The 24,149-nt window shown below is 40.4% G+C and overlaps 1 pseudogene across 1 annotated transcript in view; it reads right to left on the bottom strand.

The window, feature by feature from the left end:
• Positions 1 to 24,149, bottom strand: part of LOC120108824 (autophagy-related protein 9-like) — a 48,022-nt pseudogene that overhangs the window by 9,176 nt on the left and 14,697 nt on the right. Inside the window, exons 6-8 of the transcript XR_016395762.1 lie at positions 18,785 to 18,862; positions 18,633 to 18,703; positions 18,432 to 18,542 (exon numbers count right to left, since the gene is read on the bottom strand). The product of XR_016395762.1 is annotated as an autophagy-related protein 9-like (transcript). The remainder of the gene's footprint in view (positions 1 to 18,431; positions 18,543 to 18,632; positions 18,704 to 18,784; positions 18,863 to 24,149) is intronic.

Raw genomic sequence — 24,149 nt, 5'->3', positions numbered from 1 at the left:
ACATATCATATATTAATCATACATTTCAGCATTTCTCTAAGCATATGACATTACTATCTCATAGTAAATTAATAATCATACATCATACATAATTATTTGATTGAACCAATTAAGGATGGCTCTGATACCACTGAAGGGTTTTAGCATGTTATAATGCGCAGCGGAAGTTAGGAATTTTAAAAATTTCTTGATAAAGTTCCTTAACATAAAACCCTTATAAGCCAAGATCACCTTAATGGAAGCAATCAAATAATATAATATAAATGCAGAAATAGAAGAATACCTCTAACGCTAATCCAATATGCAGAATTTCCACTAGGTGCCCAAGTGTTCACCCTCCAACGTTGATCCACACGAAAACTTGATTTAAGTCTTAAGCTCCAAAGACTTTGATCCTTAATGCAGAATTCTTAAAGAACTCTAATGGCTTGCTTTCCTTTCTTTCTATTTTTCTTTAACCTTCTAAAATTACTTCTAATCCTTTTGTCCTAAAGAAGACCACCTTGTCTTGGCTTAGGACACACTAGAAGCAATACTAGAAAGAAAGAAACTAATGTAAGAAAGAAAGAAGAGAGGAGTGGGGTGGAGTTGGAATTATGAAACCCATGGAGTGCTAGCCTATTTATAATAGGTGTAGGGATGCATCTCCAAGGGATGCTTCCCATCCATACATCCTTTCATGAAAGGACATCATCTAAGGGCCATATCAAATAAGAGGAGGTGCAGATCAAGTGAAGAGGTGTATCAAATGATATGTCCTTTCATGTGGTGCCATATTTTGACCAAGTCAACATCACATGCTAATCACATGTCCATCATGCCTCACCTCTTGATCTTTCATGATGATGATCCAAGGGATCCAATTCAAGGCGCCATTTACTTGACCCATTATGTCTTCATCCAATGGTGGGATTAAGATCCAATGGTCAATTATGATAGCCATCCTCTAACCCAATCCAATTGGGTTAAACCAACTCTCCATTATGTCTTCATCCAACGGTAGATCAAGATCTAACGGTCTAGATTGAATGATTTATTAAATCTAATCCAATTAGACTCAAACCAAGCCAATTAGGTGCCAACTCTTGGCTAACCCATATTAGAAGATGATCTAATCAAATTAGATCAATTAAGAATCAGATTCGAATCCAATTCGAATCAAGAGCTAAGGGTTTGCAACACCTGCTAGGATGTCTATCTTGCAAACATGATCTAATCCAATTAGACCCTTAATAAGTTTTTCTTGTGTGTGACCCATTGGGTTCCATACTTAGCCAGCAATAGGTGTGAGTGCAAGTTGACCCAACTTGATTAGAACTCTTCTAATCGATTTAAGTCCAAACTGCGCGAACCCAAACTTAACAATTAGAATCCTTTCTAATTGGTGATCGAATTAAACTCTTTAATTCGATCAAACCTATAAGACAAGATTGACGTCTAGCAACGTGTCATGTCTACCCGAAAAATATGGAATTTGGTGGAAATACCAAAAATACCCTTCAGTGGCAAGTTACCGTGCAATTCAATCCTTTAATCAAACTGCATCCCGAATATGTATATGAGTATGAATATATGTCAAACTCAATTTTATATTCATATATTTCTCAATCTTCTAATGATAATTCGAATAATGAAATATTAGAAACTCTTTCTAATTTTCATTGTGCTTTGATCAAAGACTTTCTGAATTATCATATGATTAGAATAAATAGGATGCGATCTTCTCTTACTAGAAGTGATTAATTCCTTGTTGACCTACTCATAACCTTCATACACATTCCACCATATCCAGAAGACCTCGTACATAACTTATTGTCATGAATGAGTGGAAACCAAAATATGGATTTATGTGCACAAGATACTATGGTGATCTCAGGTCAAAGGATCAGTTGCACAACTCCCACTAAGAGAATCATCTTTTGACATGTAAGTAAGACTTCATAAGATTTCTCTTTGTAGGTCAATTCAGTGAACTCATTTCTCTAATGAGCACCCACATCTTTGTATTAGTGTCTCCACACAAGTGATTGTGAGATCAATCACCCTCTGCATCGAGCATACATAAGATGTGCCAGTCTTTCCGGGAAACATTGATCCTCGACTCAATGTACCAATGACTGGGAATATTTAAGATTAGGATTTTAAGATTTTAGGTCTCTCTAGTATGATCTCATCATAGCCTCAAAATCATTGTCTTAATCTAAGAGGTTCATCACAAATATAATCAACAGCATATGATGAAACACAATGCCTTTATTTATATTAAATGTCATGTACATGATTTAGAAAATCAAAAGAAAATCCTTCACAATACATATTGCGATTGGCTTGTAGGGCATCTACTCTTTCAATGGTGACACACCTATAGCTTATATATGTTTGTGTAAATAGGAACAAAAAATAATAAGGTGGACCCACTGCTTCTTCTATTCACAAAACTAATAAAAAAATTTCTAATAAATATGTTAGAATAAATAACTTTCATATAGTAGTGTCAAACAAGATATGCCAAACCGGACCGAACCATCCGGTTGACCCCGTACCGAACCGATGGGAAACCGAATCGGTTCGGTCCTAAATTTTGAAATCCCCCCCCCCCCCAAAAAAAATCGCCCTAAACCGCTCCAAACCGCCCCAAACTAGGCGGTTTGGCCGGTTCGAACCGGTTCGAAGCCCACCACCTCTTTAAGAGGCTTGAATCATGGTCTATTGAATTAGGGTGAATTGCCCGGTTCACCGCATACCGAACTGGTACCGTACCAAACCGGTAGCCGACCAGCACGGATCTCTGTACTAGTTCGGTAAACCTTGGTGTCAAAAGTAGGCTCATAATGATGATGACATCATGATTTAATGGTATGAAGTGTCAAGGAGGGTCATAAGTGTCCCAAGTGTCCAAGTATCAGGCACATCAAAAAACTTAAAATATGGACATACCAATCTCCTAATCTTGCAACATTTCCATATCTACTTATCTTTACTACGGAGTTCTATTTGATATAAGTACTTGGCACAAAAAAGTTTGTTATTTAAGCACTCCTAGAGTTTATTGTCACTTTTATGTACACAAGACCAACTTTCCTATAGAATCATATATATTAAGTATCATCACCTCATTCAGAAGTTCTGGAGCATTTTGTATCCTTCATATAGTGAAGGGCTGTTGATTAGAAATTCATAATGTGAGGTGCAGGCAACATTGATTTAGAAATTAGTAGAACATGTTAGACTGAACTTATTTAAAGAGTTTTTTTCATATTCATTTTCAAAAGAAAAGTTACAAGTTCTTTCATTGACTTTCGATATGTCAAAAGTCAAAAGTCAAAAGGACTAAATGGTATGATGGTGGGAAGTTGAGATAGTTGAGCTTTATCGGTCGAAGAAGAGCGAGAAATAGAGAAGCTAAGGAGTCTGAGGTATTCAGAGTCGATGTTAATTGAGAAACAAAAAACAGAACAAAAAAGTTAAATGTTTTTCATTATGTATAGCTATACCATCTTGATAAACAACATGGAAGATTGATAACTGATAAGAATATCTCAATTCCTCCCAATCTCGGTCAAAAGCCTCTCCCTCACCCTTTCTGTTTTCCCTGTCAGATGCTTCCCCACCCCTTCTCCCTCCCCCCAAAAAATTATTCCTAAAATAAGGTATTATTGTACAAATTTAATCACTTTCAAGTCAATTTTTATATCTACTTTCATATCTACTTTCATAACAAAGAGGTCTAGAAACTGTAAAATTTGTAAATAGCTAAAAATTACAGATATATGACATGTATATGTTGAGCAGTGTGAAGTGATTGATTAAAACCCTATTTGATTTTGATGAGCTCAAAGCATTTGAGTATATCTCTTGTTTACTAATGAATTCAATTAAGTGTTTCAGTAAAAATCTTGTCTAAGTGTCTCTAGACTTGGTTCATAATATTTTGGATAAGTTAAGAAGTCAGCTTGAACCAAAGTCTGAGACTCGAGTCGACTCCAGAGTATCACGAGTCGACTCCAAGCGTATCAAGTTCACTGGCACGAGCTCGAGTCGACTCCGGATCAGTACGAGTCGACTCCGACTGAGAACAGACAGACGAACAGAAAGCATCAACTCAAAACCTGTCAGCGAGTCGACTCCTGAACTGCGCGAGTCGACTCCGATGTTCACCGAGTCGACTCCAGGGTAGTATGAGTCGACTCCTAGGAGTCACAGGCAGAAAAGTCAGAGAGCAGTTTTCGGGTCTGAGATTCGAGTCGACTCCAGTGGAACGCGAGTCGACTCCGATGGTTGGCAAGTCGACTCCAAAGAAAGTGAGAGTCGACTCTCAGAGGAACACAAGGAAGAAGTCAGAGAACGTTTTTCGGACTCTGAGATTCGAGTCGACTCCCGCAATACGCGAGTCGACTCCTAGACACCGCGACCCCAAAGAAGACAGAAGACCAATCTGCTGTGTCTGAGAGCCGAGTCGACTCCTAGAAAGCTCGAGTCGACTCCAAGGCAGCGGTACACCAAAAGGGCAGAAGACTTAGTTTTGGAAACTGAGAGCCGAGTCGACTCCGGGAAAGTTCGAGTCGACTCCAAGACTGGACGAGCCAAAAGACAGAAGATCGGGAGTTCGGGCTCTGAGCGCCGAGTCGACTCCCAGGACAGTCGAGTCGACTCGAGTTGGCCAAGTTGAAAATTGACTCCGTGGACTTCATGGGATGAGCCGACTCCGAAAATGCCAAGTCAGCTCCAGAAGTTGGCGAGTCGACTCCGGGTCAAGACGAGTCGACTCCCAGTCGAAGAGGCTACTTTAATTCAAATCCGAAACAGTTGCCGAGTCGACTCCAGAAAAGCATGAGTCGACTCCCGCTACAGCCGAGTCGACTCCTGATCGCGCGAGTCGACTCCAACCCACCAACGGACATATTGTCAGGCTGTGCAGAGTGTGCAGAACGGGCAGAAAAAGGTCTCTAACGGCTAGTTTCCGTGGGGGTTAGTTTAAATAGCCACAGAGGACTGTAGCAAAGTAGAGAACAACTATTCCACTCAAAGTAATCAAGCATTCAATCTCTGCAACCTGTTCTTCAACGAAAAGAGGGAAGAGCGGCATTAACTCCATCCAACTTCCTCTTCCCAGCAATTAAAGAAGCCTCCTCCTGCATTCAAGTCGACCACACATTCAAGAGGAGACCCGAAGTTCGAGAAGCCCCACTCAACTCCAACTCAAACGTGTTTGAGGGCTTCTAACTTTTCTTCTGTTTATATTATTATTTATCTGCTTTTTGAGAAGCTGTGTTTTCTGTTTGTACCTTTTATTTTCACCTGGTCTTTACTTGGTTCAATCGGGGGATTGAATCAAGGGTATTGAGGTTGGTTGGTGAGCCGAGTGTAAAACCAACGTGTGTAAGGGTTCGATTGTGATCCCGGAAAAACAATCGGGGCGGTTCTAGTCGGTGAGCCAGGAAAAACCGACCGAGTTCGTTGTGAGCTCGTAAAACAACAAGTTTGGTTGTGAGCTTGGAAAACAACCGGCTGTAATCCAAGGGGTTATAGTGAATTCCCAAGTGAGACTTGGGGAGTGGACGTAGGAGCAAGGGTTAGCTCCGAACCACTATAAAACTTGGTGTTTGTGATTGATTGTCTCTCTTTCTCTTACTCTCATATCACTTACAGCACATAGCAATTAATTAAACAACTTGCAATAGTTTTAATTAGTCATCCACAACGTTTTAAATAGCTAAATTATTTTAAAACCCAATTCACCCCCCCTCTTGGATTGTCTATCTGGGCAACAAGTGGTATCAGAGCCTAAACTCTTCTACTCTAAGAGTCAAAGATCAAAATGACAACCCCATTTGGATCTTCCCACATTGAGGGTCAGTCCACCCAAAGACCCCCATTCTTTAATGGATCCGACTACTCATATTGGAAGGCTAGGATGAGAATATTCATCCAAGCCCAAGACTATGAGATGTGGACCATTGTAGTAAATGGGCCATACATCCCATCCATATATGTAGAGGGTGTCACGGTACCCAAACTAGAAAAGGATTGGAATGAACATGACATGAGAAAGGCACAACTAAATTCTAAAGCTATGAATGTGCTTTATTGTGCCTTAGATAGAAATGAATTCAATAGGGTCTCTACTTGCAATTCTGCAAAAGAGATTTGGGACAGACTTGAAGTGACCCATGAGGGCACGAATCAAGTCAAAGAATCCAAAATAAATATATTGGTTCATAAGTATGAATTATTTAAAATGGATTCTAATGAAACAATCACATGCATGTTCACTAGGTTTACTGACATTGTCAATGGCCTAAAAAGCCTTGGCAAGAACTATACTAACAGTGAGCTTGTCAGGAAAATTCTTCGCTGTCTACCAAGGTCATGGGAAGCCAAGGTGATGGCAATCCAAGAAGCTAAAGACTTGAACAAGCTTCCACTTGAAGAGCTCCTTGGATCCCTAATGACTTACGAGCTCACAATGAAGCAGCACAGCGAAGAAGAGTCCTCCCATAAGAAAAATGTAATAGCTCTTAAATCTACATCATCTAATAAAGACTTGTCTTGCAGCAGCAGTAGTGAAGAAGAAGAGCTTGAGGGAGATGATGGTGAGGCTCTTCTTGTGCGCAAATTCAGAAAATTCATCAACCACAAGAAGTCCTATCATCCAAGGAGAGGCCCCTCAAATTCCTACCGCAAGGACAAAGGTAAGGAAAGGAAAAATGAGGGAATTGGGTGTTACGAGTGCAAGAAGCCGGGTCACATAAGAGCTGAGTGCCCTTTACTGAAGAAGGGGAGCAAGTACAAGAAGAAGAAGGCTCTTGTCACAACACTATCCGACTCTGACTCATGATCCTCTTCATCGGATGAGGAACAAGAGGAAAAGGCCAATTTCTGCTTAATGGCCAATGAAAATGAGGTAACGTCCGAATCGCCTTTAGATTTTACTTTTGATGAGCTTTATGATGCTTTTAATGAACTAATGATTGAATATAAGGCTATAAATGCTAAAAACAAAGAACTCAAAGTAACTAACCAAACTTATATCCGTAAGTATGATTCATTAGTTAAGGATAAAGATGTTCTTATCAAAGAAAATTTAGAACTTAAGACAAGCAATCAACTCTTAACTCAAAAGACTAATACCTTGAGTAAAGATAATGAAAAATTAACTAAGGAAATTTCAGAACTTAAAAACAATAAACAAAACTTAAACGAGAAACTCATAAAAGATTTAAACATTCTAAAAACCGAAAAACAAGCTCTAACTAAAGAACTTGAAAAGTACAAACCTTTGGTAGAAAAGTTTACATATAGTTCTGAAAAATTGAACATGATACTAAATAGTCAACGAGCAGTATTTAATAGAGCAGGTTTAGGGTATAATCCAAAAAATAAACAAAAACTTCTTAGTAACTTCTTTGTTAAAGCTGGAGAAAGCAAAACTAAGAAAGTAATCTGCTTTTGTTGTGGAACTGTAGGACATAAGGCAAATGTATGTGACTATAGGAAAGGAAAAACTAAAAGAAAAATTAAAAGGATATGGGTTCCAAAAGGAACCAATATGACTAACCATGAAGGACCCAAGAAAACTTGGGTACCTAAGATTATATGATCTGCTTGTGTAGGAGTGTCTTGCAGCCAAGGTCAACAAAAATTGCTGGTACTTGGATAGTGGCTGCTCAAGACACATGACGGGTGACAAGGATCAATTTTTCACCCTTGAAGCTAAGAAGGGAGGTGCTGTGACTTTTGGAGACAACAACCAATGTCACATCATTGGTATTGGTAAAGTTCAAATTACCCCTTCTACTTTTATTGATAATGTTAGATATGTTGATGGTCTTAAGCATAACCTATTAAGCATTAGTCAATTATGTGATAAAGGGTATGATGTTATGTTTAAACCATCACTATGCATTATAACAAATCCAAATGACAATAGTTTAGTTTTTAAAGGAATTAGACGTGGGAATGTGTATGTTGTAGACCTTGAAGATCTTGCCAAACATAACCAATGTTTAGTTGTTAATGAAACTAAGGATAATGATGCTAGTTGGTTATGGCACCGTAAGTTAGGTCATGCAAGCATGGACACAATAACTAAACTAGTTAAAAGAGATTCCGTGATAGGTTTGCCAAAATTAAAATTTGAAAAGAATAAAATATGTGAAGCATGTCAATTTGGCAAACAATCTAGAAACTCATTTAAATCCATAAAATGTGTCTCTACCTCTAGACCTCTGGAATTATTACACATGGACCTATTCGGACCAACTAGAACAACAAGCCTAGGTGGAAATAAATATGGTCTAGTTATTGTAGATGATTATTCTAGGTACACATGGGTCATGTTCCTAGCACATAAGGATCAAGCATTTTCTGTTTTTAAGAAATTCCATAAAGAAGTAACCAATACTAGAGATACCTCAGTAATAGCTATTAGAAGTGACCATGGTACCGAATTCGAAAATCAGTCATTTGATGAGTTTTGTAGTAAAAAGAGGATAACCCATAATTTTTCTGCACCTAGGACACCACAACAAAATGGAGTTGTGGAAAGAAAAAATAGAACTCTAGAGGAAATGGCTAGAACTATGTTATGTGAAAGTAACCTCCCTAAGTACTTTTGGGGAGAAGCCATTAATACTTCTTGTCATATATTAAATAGAGCTTTATTAAGACCCATTATAAAGAAAACACCTTATGAACTTTGGAAAAACAGAAAACCAAAAGTTAATTACTTTCATGTTTTTGGATGTAGGTGTTTTGTTCATAATAATGGGAAAGATAATCTAGGTAAATTTGACTCTAAATCTGATGAGGGCATATTCTTAGGTTACTCCACAACTAGTAAAGCCTATAGAGTCTTTAATAAAAGAACCCTAGTTATAGAAGAATCCATACATGTTGTGTTTGATGATTCTAGTGATTTTTCCTCTAGTAAGAAAGGTAATTTGGATGATGAGGCTGAAATTCTTGAAGAAAAGATAAATGAGATGACATTACAAGATGACAATCAAAAATTGATTGAAGATGCATCATCAAGCCAAGAGGCTATTGCGGATCATGGGCTAACTAAAGCTTGGAGGTATGCTCACGGGCATCCTAAGGAACTAATTCTAGATGATCCATCTCAACCGGTTAGGACTAGAGCATCCCTTAGAAATTTAAATAACCATCTAGCTTTTGTCTCACACTTTGAGCCCAAACACATAGAAGAAGCCGAAAATGATGTAAACTGGATAAATGCAATGCAAGAAGAATTAAACCAATTTACTAGAAACAAAGTATGGAATCTAGTTGAGAGACCTTCTGAATATCCAATTATAGGTACAAAATGGATTTATAAAAATAAACTAGATGAAAATGGAATTGTAATAAGGAATAAGGCTAGACTAGTAGCAAAGGGTTATAATCAAGAAGAAGGTATAGATTTTGATGAAACCTTTGCTCTCGTAGCTAGACTTGAGGCTATTAGATTATTATTAGCATTTGCATGCTCTAAGGACTTCAAGTTATTTCAAATGGATGTAAAAAGTGCATTTTTAAATGGGTATATTAATGAGGAGGTATATGTAGAACAACCTCCTGGTTTTGAAAATCATCAATACCCTAATCATGTTTATAAATTGAACAAAGCACTTTATGGTTTGAAACAAGCACCTAGAGCATGGTATGAGAGGCTTAGCAAATTCCTACTAGAACATGAGTTCTCTAGGGGTAATGTAGATACAACACTATTTCTGAAAAAGAAAAACCAAGATATGCTACTAGTACAGATTTATGTTGATGATATCATTTTCGGTGCTACTAACAATCGCCTCTGTGAAGAATTTGCTGATTTGATGCAGAGTGAATTTGAGATGAGCATGATGGGAGAGCTGAACTACTTTCTCGGGCTTCAAATCAAACAGTCTGAAGAAGGCATCTTCATCAATCAAGCCAAATACATCAAGGAGATGCTCAAGAAGTTTGATATGGAGGGAAACAAATCAATCAGCACCCCCATGAGCTCATCATGCAAATTAGACCAAGATGAATCAGGTAAATCTGTAGATCAGAAACTGTATAGAGGTATGATAGGATCTTTATTGTATCTTACTGCAAGTAGACCTGATATTATGTTTAGTGTTTGCATGTGTGCTAGATATCAGGCTAATCCTAAGGAATCACATCTAATTGCAGTAAAGAGAATCTTTAAATACCTAATAGGAACAAAGAACATAGGGTTATGGTATTCTAAAGAATCTAGCCTAAACCTAATAGGATACACAGATTCAGACTTCGCTGGATGTAAGCTTGATAGAAAAAGTACCAGCGGGTCTTGTCAATTTCTAGGAGAAAACCTAATCTCATGGTTTAGCAAGAAACAAAACTCGGTTGCATTATCTACTGCTGAAGCTGAATATGTTGCAGCCGGGAGTTGTTGTGCTCAAATCTTGTGGATCAAACAACAATTAGAAGATTATGGCATTAAACAAGATAAAATACCTATTAACTGTGATAATACAAGTGCCATTAATCTAACTAAAAATCCAATTCAGCATTCAAGAACTAAACACATTGAGATAAGACATCACTTCATAAGAGATCATGTACTGAATGGTGATGTGACACTACAATTTGTTTGTACTGATGATCAATTAGCAGACATTTTTACAAAACCCCTAAGTGAAGAGAGGTTTAGTGTGCTTAGGAGGGGATTAGGAGTGATTGATCCATCCTAGTGGTAGTTTCCACTAGATTCGTTGATTTTGATGATTAGATTGTGGTTAAAATAGAGTTTCTTTTCAATGATCATCAAATCAGATCATAATTTAGCAATTTTTCCTCATTCGGCACGAACATAACATGATTTTTAGGTGCGTGCCAAAGTTAGAGACGACTCGAGTAAGTTTCAGAGTCGGCTCCTGAGGGGGAGTCGACTCGCGCATTTGCGGGAGTCGACTCGAGATTGATGGCAGCAGAGGGGGAGTCGACTCGCGCATATTCTGGAGTCGACTCGAGGTCGAGTCGACTCGCGACTCAGTGGAGCCGACTCGCAGTCGGGATCCGACTTTTTAACCCTAACTTTGTCGTTTCGAAAACACTTCTATTCTCCGCCGCCACTGTTCACAAGCCCTAGAGCCGACTCCTAGGTCGTCCCCGGTCGTCCCCAAGCCTTTTCCGTCAACCTTTCACCGTCCCTTAGGGTTTTCCTCCCAATCTAGGTCCTTATGCCACGTAAAACCGTAGTCTGGAAGAGGTCCCGACCCGAGGCCGGTCCCGAGAGGCGCTCCAAGGCTCGGCACGATCCCGCGAGGCAACAACCTCCGGCTCGTTCCCCGCCGAGGGCGGTTCCCGCGAGGCCGTGCGCCGGGAAGGCCGTCACCACCGGGAGATATGTCGATTTCGACTATCTCTCCCGGGAGGGTTTCACCATAGGTGAGAGATTGCGTGTCCAGGGCTTAGAGTATTTCCTCACATTAGATCTCCCAACTTACCCTGGATTAGTTAGAGAGTTTTACGGTACCGTCCATCGGGAAGATGGGGGTATCGAGGGCACGGTAGCCGGTGTCCCTCTGTTCATTACGGAGGATCTTATTGCCCACATCCTCCACCTTCCACAAGTAGGGGTGGCTCCCACACACCCCGAGGACAGGGTTGAGGCCCTTACGGCCATTCTAGGGCATCCACCCCAGTCACCCTTAGACGAGGTATCCGCTAGCTCACTTCCGATTGAGGTGCGGATCCTCCTGAGTATATTGTCTAGGTCCATCTTCCCTAAGACCGGGAGATTTGATTTTGTATCTGAGAGAGACCTAGACCTAGCTCTCATGTTCTACATGCTTCAGGACACCCCAATCAATTCCCCAAACTCATTTATCGATACCTGTGTGAGCCACTAGACAGACCTAGGCTCACCCTACCCTACAGTATGGTATTCACTCTGTTGTTTAGGGAGTACGAGATTCCTATCCCTGAGGGGGAACCCTTTCGCGCATTGCGATGGACTGATCGCATGCGTCCGGGGACCCTACACAGGATGGGGTTTCGGAAGATAGAGAGGACATGGTTTAGGAAGTCCTCCATCACCACACAGACCACCAGACACTCCCCTAGTCCTGAGCCAGATTCTGACTATCCTGACTTACCGGACTTTCCATCCACTTCTGCTCCTACCACCTCCGCCGGACCCTCCTCCTCGGCTCCACCACCCATGGAGGTCCGCATCGCTCCTGAGCAGCTCCGGGAGCTGCGGCAGGAGATAGTCCGAGATCTGCGGGATGATCTGCTTCGGGAGCTCCGAGGTTCAGTGCCTGCTCCCTCTCCCGCTCCATCTTCAGCGTTGGTCCCTTCCCTGACGGTCGTGACTGACATGACGGCTCATGTACGGGAAGAGATCTACAACATGAGGACTTTGCTCCAGGCCCAGTTCCATAGCCTGAGTGAGGTCACGAGCACCACTCGACAGATGCGGGATGACATAGGACGTGACATGCACACCACTACCGAGGGGGCCGAGCGCTTGTCGAATGTGCTCATCGACAAGCTGGACGCACTTCAGACGTCGGTGACTGAGCTCTCCACTACACATAGCAGAGCCACTTCGTCGATTATCACTCAGCTCGGGCATGTTACAGATGCAGTCACCCTCCTCATGGAGCAGAGCAGATTGAGAGGAGCCACATCCTCGAGAGGAGGAGCCACATCCTCGAGAGGAGGAAATACATCTTCGAGAGGAGGAGCTACATCCTCGAGGAGACCATAGCTGTTTTTTGTGTTTTGTTTTGACATGTATTGTTTTTGCTTTACTTATTGTATTCTCAAATGTATTTACATACAAATCAATACAATGAGTAGCCATATCTTCTTCAATTCTGTGCCATTTGATCTATGATTGATTGTGTGTGCTTACCTCCTTTTTGATACGATGACAAAAAGGGGGAGAAATATATATAAAATATGTAAAAGGAATCAATGAAAATCAATATAAAAAAAAAGAAAAACTTTTAAAACACACAAAAATTTGTTCTAAGTGGATTTGGTACCTCGAGGCTCATTATCTCTCTTTTGGGGCTCCTAATGGAGTAATCTCCAGAAACTATTCAAGGAATATTCGGAGATTAGCTGAATCCTACTCAAGAACAAATTGACAGATTTTCCCTCTAAAAACCAAAAATTTAAAAGTCAAAAATTCTTATGAATCAAAACAAAGTAGATTGCATATGTTGAGAGGGAGAATCTGAATTTTAAGCAAGCTAAATCATTAAAGATATATAAGCCAAACAATTGATTGCATGATATGAAGGCTTATATAATTCCAAATGAAAAGGGGAGCTTTAACTCCGAAATTTATTGTTCACACCTTTCAAACTTGGATAAATTAAATTACCAGACATCTGAATTCATTTATGGATTTTACTTCCTTGTTTATAGAGCAATTCACTTTACATATACTCAATGTTTTGTCATCATCAAAAAGGGGGAGATTGTGGAGTGATTGATTAAAACCCTATTTGATTTTGATAAGCTCAAAGCATTTGAGTATAACTCTTGTTTACTAATGAATTCAATTAAGTGTTTCAGTGAAAATCTTGTCTAAGTGTCTCTAGACTTGGTTCATAATATTTTGGATAAGTTAAGAAGTCAGCTTGAACCAAAGTCTGAGACTCGAGTCGACTCCAGAGTATCACGAGTCGACTCCAAGCGTATCAAGTTCACTGGCACGAGCTCGAGTCGACTCCGGATCAGTACAAGTCGACTCCGACTGAGAACAGACAGACGAACAGAAAGCATCAACTCAAAACCTGTCAGCGAGTCGACTCCTGAACTGCGCGAGTCGACTCCGATATTCACCGAGTCGACTCCAGGGTAGTATGAGTCGACTCCTAGGAGTCACAGGCAGAAAAGTCAGAGAGCAGTTTTCGGGTCTGAGATTCGAGTCGACTCCAGTGGAACGCGAGTCGACTCCGATGGTTGGCAAGTCGACTCCAAAGAAAGTGAGAGTCGACTCTCAGAGGAACACAAGAAAAAAGTCAGAGAACGTTTTTCGGACTCTGAGATTCGAGTCGACTCCCGCAATACGCGAGTCGACTCCTAGACACCGCGACCCCAAAGAAGACAGAAGACCAATCTGCTGTGTCTGAGAGCCGAGTCGACTCCTAGAAAGCTCGAGTCGACTCCAAGGCAGCGGTACACCAAAAGGGCAGAAGACTTAGTTTCGGAAACTGAGAGCCGAGTCGACTCCGGGGAAGTTCGAGTCGACTCCAAGACTGGACGAGCCAAAAGACAGAAGATCGGGAGTTCGGGCTCTGAGCGCCGAGTCGACTCCCAGGACAGTCGAGTCGACTCGAGTTGGCCAAGTTGAAAATTGGCTCCGTGGACTTCATGGGATGAGCCGACTCCGAAAATGCCAAGTCAGCTCCAGAAGTTGGCGAGTCGACTTCGGGTCAAGACGAGTCGACTCCCAGTCGAAGAGGCTACTTTAATTCAAATCCGAAACAGTTGCCGAGTCGACTCTAGAAAAGCATGAGTCGACTCCCGCTACAGCCGAGTCGACTCCTGATCGCGCGAGTCGACTCCAACCCACCAACGGACATATTGTCAGGCTGTGCAGAGTGTGCAGAACGGGCAGAAAAAGGTCTCTAACGGCTAGTTTCCGTGGGGGTTGGTTTAAATAGCCACAGAGGACTGTAGCAAAGTAGAGAACAACTATTCCACTCAAAGTAATCAAGCATTCAATCTCTGCAACCTGTTCTTCAACGAAAAGAGGGAAGAGCGGCATTAACTCCATCCAACTTCCTCTTCCCAGCAATTAAAGAAGCCTCCTCCTGCATTCAAGTCGACCACACATTCAAGAGGAGACCCGAAGTTCGAGAAGCCCCACTCAACTCCAACTCAAACGTGTTTGAGGGCTTCTAACTTTTCTTCTGTTTATATTGTTATTTATCTGCTTTTTGAGAAGCTGTGTTTTCTGTTTGTACCTTTTATTTTCACCTGGTCTTTACTTGGTTCAATCGGGGGATTGAATCAAGGGTATTGAGGTTGGTTGGTGAGCCGAGTGTAAAACCAACGTGTGTAAGGGTTCGATTGTGATCCCGGAAAAACAATCGGGGCGGTTCTAGTCGGTGAGCCAGGGAAAACCGACCGAGTTCGTTGTGAGCTCGTAAAACAACAAGTTTGGTTGCGAGCTTGGAAAATAACCGGCTGTAATCCAAGGGGTTATAGTGAATTCCCAAGTGAGACTTGGGGAGTGGACGTAGGAGCAAGGGTTAGCTCCGAACCACTATAAAACTTGGTGTTTGTGATTGATTGTCTCTCTTTCTCTTACTCTCATATCACTTACAGCATATAGCAATTAATTAAACAACTTGCAATAGTTTTAATTAGTCATCCACAACGTTTTAAATAGCTAAATTATTTTAAAACCCAATTCACCCCCCCCCCCCCCCCTCTTGGGTTGTCTATCTGGGCAACAAGCAGATATCTGTAACTTTAAGCTTGGATATGTAAAGGACTTTTGTCAACCAGGTTTGCAGGCTCTATATTCATGTGGAATAATTGATATACTTGGCTGCTGATGAGTAACAGCTAATGATTTGAGCATTATTTCCAAATGCCCAGAAATTAACATACCTATATCCTACAATGCATATAAGTGAGAGTTTCAAACAGCTAAGAAAGAAATTTATATTCTAATAATGAAAACTTTATATTTTGATTAGATCCAAGATATAAGCAGGCTCAGCAGAACTTGGTTCATTGTCAACTCCTTGCAGCAGTGGGACTGATCAAACACCAGGTAACTAACTGCCAGATCCTGTTCATTTGTTTAACTCAGAAAAAGACTTCAGCAAGTCAACAGCACCAGCATATGCCAGGTCTTGCACAGTGGATCCATCTGATGCCTCATCTGAAGGCATTCATGGTTGAGTCAAATTAATTTGATTTCATCTTAAAAGAATTCATGTTTGAGTCAAGTTCCAAGTGCTCCCATCATATTCACTCAACACAGGAGACCCTATAATCTATATAAAACCTTATGCACTTAGTTTTCCACATAATAAGGGAACAAGAATTTGTTTTCAATGCTCTTTGGTGTAGCTAATTTCAACTCTTCTTATAGCATTGGAAGCACAAAGGCCGACGGCACAGCCAAACAATCATCAAAAGACTTGGTGGATTCTGTGCATGGATGAAGGCCTCTTGCAGCAAAATCAGTTGTCAAATAGCCTAGGAAACCCCAGGGATGGACCCTCCTATAGCTCCTATAGCCTAGGCAATAGCCCAAGCAATTAGGCGACTGCCAAGGTGATAAAATTTGGACAAAATTTTAAAGATAAATTATACATTGATATATTCTAATTATTCATAAAACTCGTATTGTTCTCAACAAACTAGTCACATCACATGAGTTAGAAAGATATATGTAACAACCAATGCGTGAGTTCTACTTAAAACATAATATTTTCAAGCACATCACAATTTTAGTGTTTGTACTGCACTCATAGAATGCAATTATATAAAACCATTATTGTTTTAGATTAAATGCTAGAGAAGGCATTCTTTAATGGATATATACAAGTATGCAAATCCTCTCTTTCCTTTATTTACAACGTAAGTTATTATATTTTCCCTATTTGACTAGTTAGTTGTTACCATTTCTGAAATATAAAATAAGAGATTTCAGAATATAGAATTGACCAATTATAGGGATCATGAGTTTGAAGCCGTCCAACAAAGCAATGCATTTTTGAGAAAAGAATAACAGGGAAATGCTAATTACTACTTTCCAACTAATTCACCAACTTACTGGAGATCATAAGCCAGAAACTCTTCAAAATAAATGCCCACAAGATTATCGCTATGTCACAACAATGAGTGCTTGCTCGCCAAGGTTTTAAAGAAAAAAGAAAGAAAGCAAGAAAGCATGCAAGCAAGAAAGAAAGAAGGAAAAGGAAGACCTTAGCCAAATCCCTGTTTTGGAGGCTTGTTGACTCCATTTCTTGTGGGGTTTAACAGTATCAAAGACAAGAAGAACAGGAAGAGAAAAGGAAAGGGAAACAAAGTGGGAAAGAGGAAGAAACAGCAGAGAGAAAGAGAGGGAGAGAAGGATAAGAATTCACCTCAATATGTTCGCCGAGCAGTCAATCCAACCCTTGCAAGCCATGCTAGCCAACATTGACCACGAATGAGTGAGAATGGGACAGATGTGTGTGTGCGCGAGAGAGAGAGAGAGAGAGAGAGAGAGAGAGAGAAAGAGACAGCGAGAGGGCTAAGGAGAGCAGCTCCCTTGACCTTGGTTGCCAATGAGAGCACAGGGGTTGTCAGCGAGAGGAGATCGCCCAATAATTTTTTTCTCCTTCTCTCTTTCTAGTTTGACCGGGACCTATAATGGTTTGGTCAGGTCAAGTTTGGTCTCTGACTCCTATCCATGGGTCAGGCTAGCGACCACCCACTTAAATTAGGTGGCCTGGTCAACAACTGACTGCCTAGATGTGCACCCAACCAGCGAGGCTGACACCTATGTAGCATGCTACACCTAAGCACCCCCCTATAACACACCTAGGTAACCTACCTAGGCACCTAGGCAGGCACCCAATAACAACTACGAGTAAAAGCCTCCCCAAGATACTAACCTTAGTTGCCAAATGATTGTAACTTTGAGAACTAGAAATCCCATGAACCCTAGAGGAATTCTCATGGTCCGGTATGTGGTAAGACCTGGCCTTTCGTACTAGCAAGCTACCCAAATCACTCACTTCGCAACCCTAAGCAGACTTGCATTTGTGACTGTACCCTTGACATAACCTGTGAAGCCCAAGCAGTTATATTTGACCCTTCATAAGAAGCAGCAAGAGATAGATAATTAATGTCTGAGGACAACTCTACACTTCTTTAGTTTTGTTTGACCTTATGCACGTGCTAATAACTAAGTCTTCCTTTCTCAACTTTTGTACCTCAATTCTTGCTTAAATAATAAGCAATTGCTTACCAAATTTTTCTTGTTTTCTTAGGCAACAGGTATCTGTGATAATATATTGTTGTTTGATTTTTTTTCTTGATTTGTTTTCATTTTGACTGGATTAATTTGCTTAGCTATCTTTTTGAATCAATCTACAATCAATTATGACCTTGAATAAACAATTATATATGCTGACCCTGTTACTTCTATAAACAAATAAAATGCTATAATAACCAGATAATAAAACTATAGTTGTAACAAATAAAGATAAGTAAAGATACTGTTGGTTTTTCAGAAAATAATTGATCTTTATATAATCAGCAATATACTGACACTAAAGTGGGTGTATAATTTAAGTGAGCAAATATCTTCATACAACATGTACAAAATCAGTGAAACCGCATCAGCAGAACACCAAGAACTGCATGAAATACCAAAGACCGGTCAACTAGCTTTAACAATTTGTGTGTGTCTGCGGTGACGAGCAGAGGAATACCTTAAGAATGATTTTTCCATTTTCCCTTGGGAACTCCTCATGCCTCTTGCAGCATCAAATGGAGAACCATACTTCCTATTTCCATGGCTTTCAAAGTCAAACAAACTTAAGCTACGATACAAAAGCAAAGGTTAGACTTGACAGAAGGTGTGATCTTTTTGATGAATACAAGGAAATGCAAACAGAAAGCAGGTGATTAACCTGCAAACATGGCCAACACCTTCAACATACACAGTGAAGTCCGAAATGAAGCGTAATATGTCATCAACACGCTGTAAATTAACAATAAATGTTTTAGAGTAGAAGATGTCTAGAAAAAATGATAGTTTTTCAAGAGCATCACCAAAATTTACATTTGGCACAACAACTATTAGCAAGTATGGAGTGATGAAAATTGACGCCATCTCCTCCACTAGCATCATTCCAGTATACTGCATTGTTAAAGAACCACCATCAGCAACTTTCTCAAGTCCTTGAAAGCAACTTGCTGTACTGGAGATCAGGCACATTTAAAAAAAAAAACAAACATAATTATAAATTTCAATCATCAAGGTTTCTTATCAAGTCATCTGCCAAATGTGTTACTTTACACTACTTAAAGAAAATAGACAAGTCATCAGCATAAGCATTTATCAATGAGCATTAGATATATCAAGAGCTCTTACTTCTACAGAAGTTGTAGAGAGAATCTGATGCATAGCTCTTTTTATAGATAGCATTTACATTTTTATTTTAACTTTCAAGAGAGAATGAGAGGATGGTACATCTTAGAAGGAAAGAGAGTGCATTTACCAATAACTACAACTTATTTAAGGTGGATCAAGAGCCTAAGCACAGTTAGGTTTCCTCCATTTAAATCATATTTTGGGTTAACCTTAAACTTGAGGGCTTCTATGGATGAACCAATGACATAGTAGCGTGATCCTTTCTGCAAAACAGGAGTAGTGGAAGATGTCAAATATGAAAGGATATTTTAAGAGATCTAGGAAGGAAGACAGAGCATCCAATCCCAAAAATTTAGGACAACAATTCTGGAGAAAAGTGAATTTTCAGATTCCTCTAAAAATGAGATATTGGAATCCTTATCTCCTCCAATCCCTTAAACTAGAGCTCTGCACATCTGTTGCACATGGGAACTGGGGTATCGAGTCACATATACAACGCATGGAACTCGGGGGTTTGGAGACATGAGCCCCAGGATTCTGATTATAATAATTGAAAATTCTCAGTGACAGGATTGCCTTTCTTAATTTCTCCTGAAGTGGCAAGATCTTATTCACTGTTAGTCTCATGGGCATCTAAACAAGCCCCAAGGTCTATTTTGGTTGCTTTTCAAAGCCTATTCTGACTACAATAATTGTTTAAGAGCCCTTGTTTAGGTATTGGTTGATTTCAAAAATTTTGAAAGATTTCTCAAATTAATTGGGTTTCTTTATGCATGGGACTACATGGAATCAAGTTTCATAACTTCTTTCTTTTTTTCATTTCTTTTTGATTGTGTTAAGGAGCTTCATGAGGAATAAGGTAGTCAACCATTATTGTAGTGATAATAGGAGCCCTAGATTTTCTCTGTAAGAGGATGGTAGTTCTTTCCTCATTATGTTACGTACTCTTAAAGCTAAAAGAAACAATAGGGTGTGGAAGCCAATGAGAAGAGACTACAAGATAATGAGCCAATTGTGAACCTTTAGAGGAGATGGTGGAGGACTTTATGAAAAAATCAATTCTATGGTAGACTCAAACATCTACAACCTTAATCACTAAAATTGTGGCAAGGGTACCAAGCAAACTTCTTTCCTACAATTTTAGAGGAAAGAGAATGCTGGGAATTTTACTTCATCTAACATCATCCTTGAGTGCCTAGGCCTGTCCTTTATAAGAACAAAACAACAAATAACCCCTCAAGGATTCTATAGTTAGCTGGATCTAGGATTTAAATATCTCAGGCAGCAAGGGCTTTGGACTAGGGTTGAAAGTGGGTCGGATTATATCCGACCGTATCCGTTTCCATATCCAATTCAGATCGAATTCGGATACTACTTTTTTGTCTGATCGGATCCAGATACGGATTCGGATAGTCAATTCAAAAATCTTCTGAATACAGATATGGATGCAGATACATCTGATTTTTTTGGGATTCAGATTCAGATTCAGATATCTGTATAACAAGGATAAGTGAAAAAGAAAAAGTTTAAGTTAAGTTAAATCAAAGAACTAATTAAGTGATTAACCAAACCTAAACTAGAAGAAACCCAGATATCGGATGACCGCCACTTAAGACAGCAACCCGATTATGGATTAGCCGATTCGAATAAAATCCTTCGAATCACCCGCACGCCTAAAAGGCTCAAACCTCTCGTTCGTCCATTTCATCTCTTTTTCCTCTTCGTCGTCTTTAAGCAACTAGGATTTCGAAGGTCCCGTCCATTTTCTATTTTCCACCTGGCAATTGCAACCAGCGACAACCGTGAGATGCCTTAGAGGCACCATAGATCCTGTCTACTTCAGTGACGAGCACCCTGTTGGGAACCCGCCCATGCCGCTGATATTGCAAAAATTAAATCAGATGGCAGCGGAATCGGCATGCACGGGTTCGACGTTCATCGCATGAACGTTGTTTCGAGACCTTTCGTAATTGGGTAAGAATTAAAACTTTTAAAACTAATAGGAAGATCAAATCTTCACCTTGCGCAGGTAGATGATCACCGCAAATCTGAATTCGTGGTTTTGGAAGAGGGTTCGCTTGAAGCCGTTCAAACGTCCGGCCTCTACGGGTATCCACACGAAGTAGAGGACCGATCAATCTCTCTATCTCACCGGGGTGCTAGCTCCCTTGCAGAGATAGCTTTTGATGGCTGATCTCCTCTCTTTCAATCAACCCTTGATTGTGCTTGAGAGGAGGAAGAAGAAGGATGAAGATGGGAAGAAGATCAAAAGCCCCTGCAGCCTTCTTCTTTTTCCATGCGTTGGAGCCAAGGAAGAAGACCAAGAGGAGGGAGACGCCTCCTCTTCTTTTCCCTTTGCTGATGGCGGCTGAACCAAGGAGAGATGGAGAGGGGGCGGCCACGTGATGAAGAGGAGAAAGGTCCATCTAGGGCGCCGGCCCTAGTCCTCCTTTAATAAGGATGAAGGGCTCCTACAAGTTAGGAGCCCTTGACTACTTTCCAAGAGGGGGCGCCGGCCCCCTTTCTCTCTTCATGTCGCACCAACTAAGTGAAGAGGGGCTGATGCCCCTCTTACTTGGTTAACCCAATCCTCTTCCAAAAAGGATTAGGTGCCTCTCTCATGGTTTAATCCTAATCTAATTAGGATTAGCCAAATTTGGGTTCAATCTACGCTAGTCCTAATCCAATTAGGACTTGAATGAATCATGACTTAATTGAACTCTTCAATCCTAATCCAATTAGGAGTCATGTTGATTCATTAGATTATTAATTAATTTAAACTTAAGGAATCCTAATCCAATTAGGATGTATTTAATTTTAGTCCTAATCCAATTAGGACTCTAATTTGAATCCAAAGTCCTAATCCGATTAGGACTCTAGGAATCCTACTCCAAGTAGGAATCCAATTTTGATTCAAAACTCCTAATCTCATTAGGATTGAGGAATCCTATTCCAAGTAGGAATCCCAGTCCTACTCCAACTAGGATTCCCAGTCCTAATCCAATTAGAACTCTAGGTATCCTACCCGAAGTAGGATTCTTGTTTCAAGTCCAATTAATTAATTCCCTTTTCTTCTTCAACTTTTTATCAATCAAATTGATTTCTTGTGATTCCTAATCACGATTTCAACCATCGGATCGGTCAATACTTCTAGTGTGTGTGACCCCATAGGTTCTATTCTGACTGGTAGTGAGATATATTGTGATCTCTATCTCAATATCATTGAAAACTCCTTTCAATGGGTTGGAACGATTCCAACTCAACTCATTAGGGTTTATCGATCATCAAGATAATCCCTATGAGTCCCACCATCCACCAGTGACACCTAGCAGCATGTAGTGGCTACCCAGTAGAATAGAAAGATGAACCTCTAGGTGCAGTTAACGTGTGATACAGTCCTACTATCGTGGATCCCTACAGGACGGAGGTCATGGACAACTCGTCAAACCCCATCGTCTGTCATATGTCAAGATTTATTCGACTTGAGTTCGATAGTGGAAAACTCTTTTTCCACTTTATATTACTGCCCTGGCCAAGGTCTTAGAACTCAGTCTAACAAATCACATAGGATCACTCCTCTTCTATCAAGGTCGATAGATTCCTTATAGGTGCATACCCTACTCCTACAGTGAACTTACTGCAGCCAATCTACACTGCATGGACCCATATGGCTAGAGACCATGTATGTGTGCAGTCAAACTACAATAACCTCACTGTGAGTAGCCGAAGCACCGCAGGTCAAAGGACCAGTCACACTACTGCAACATCAAGCAAGTCACTGACGAGTGGATAGACATCCAAGTGACATCTTGTCTTGGTCACGCTCAGTACCCTTGTTCTCTAACAAGCACCTGCACTATCACTTCAGTGTCCCTACACTGTGGACTCAAGTCTCGTCCATCCAGAAGGAAAGTGATCTGTGCACTGATCGGATCGATCACCGTCCTCGTGATGATCCATTGATCAGGAGCATTTAGAAATTAATCACCAATGATACATGGCTCAAATTCTCAACTCTTGAGAATATGTATCATCATCTTATTAATTTCTTGGACGATTCATAGACACATAAACAATATGAATGAAAAGATGCCTTTTATTTATTCAATAATAAATAGTCAAGTACAAAGTTATGTCCCTAGAATTAATAATGTGTCAGCCAGATTGGCTTCTAGGGCATACATCTAACAATCTCCCACTTGCACTAAAACCAATTGGTCATATATCTTAGGCCCATCTTCTCAAGGTGGGCTTCAGTCTTTTGCTGACTCAGCTGCTTAGTGAACGGGTCTGCCACGTTATCCGCGGAGTCTACTCTCTGCATTTCTTCTCAACATAGTCACGTATGAGATGGAAGCGCCGCTCTATGTGCTTGGACTTCTGATGAGACCATGGCTCCATAGCTAGTGCTATGGTGCCAATGTTATCGCAGTAAAGTGTTATGGCATCTAATGACATTACACCTAACTCTGCAATTAACTTTTAATCAGAAGGTTTCCACTGCACCCTTGGATACGGCTTAACATTCAGCTTCTAAGGTAGAATCTATAATGATCGGTTGTTTGGAACTCTTCCAATTTACTGAACCACAATTGCACATATTCTGATGTAGACTTTCTATCATCAATATGTGTGCATCCTTCTACCTTCAACTCTGATCTTCTCCCAAAGACCAAGAACATGTCCTTAGTTCTTCTCAAGTACTTAAGACTGTTCTTTCACAGCTATCCAGTGCTTCTTGCCTGGATCCGACTGATATCTGCTTGTGACACTCACAGCAAGTGCTATATCAGGTTATGTACACAGCATGGCATACATGAGGCTTCCCATTGCCGATGCATAGGGAATCTTGCTCATGTGTTGAATCTCTTCAGCACCTCCTCTATGTACATCTTCTGTGAAAGGCCAAGCATTCTTTTAGATCTATCTCTATAGACCTTTATTCCCAAAATATAGGATGCTTCCCCAAGGTCTTTCATGGAGAATTCTTTTGACAACCAGACCTTGACCGAGGTTAGCATGGGAATATCATTCCCAATCAGGAGAATGTCAT

The sequence above is a fragment of the Phoenix dactylifera genome, chromosome 6, assembly GCF_051530095.1.
Source record: "Phoenix dactylifera cultivar Ajwa chromosome 6, Ajwa_hap1_PhDact_Kaust_v1.1, whole genome shotgun sequence".
In the NCBI taxonomy this organism is placed as follows: Eukaryota; Viridiplantae; Streptophyta; class Magnoliopsida; order Arecales; family Arecaceae; genus Phoenix; species Phoenix dactylifera.
The sequence above is the reverse complement of the archived record's forward strand: the minus strand, read 5'-3'. Positions and strand labels throughout refer to the sequence as shown.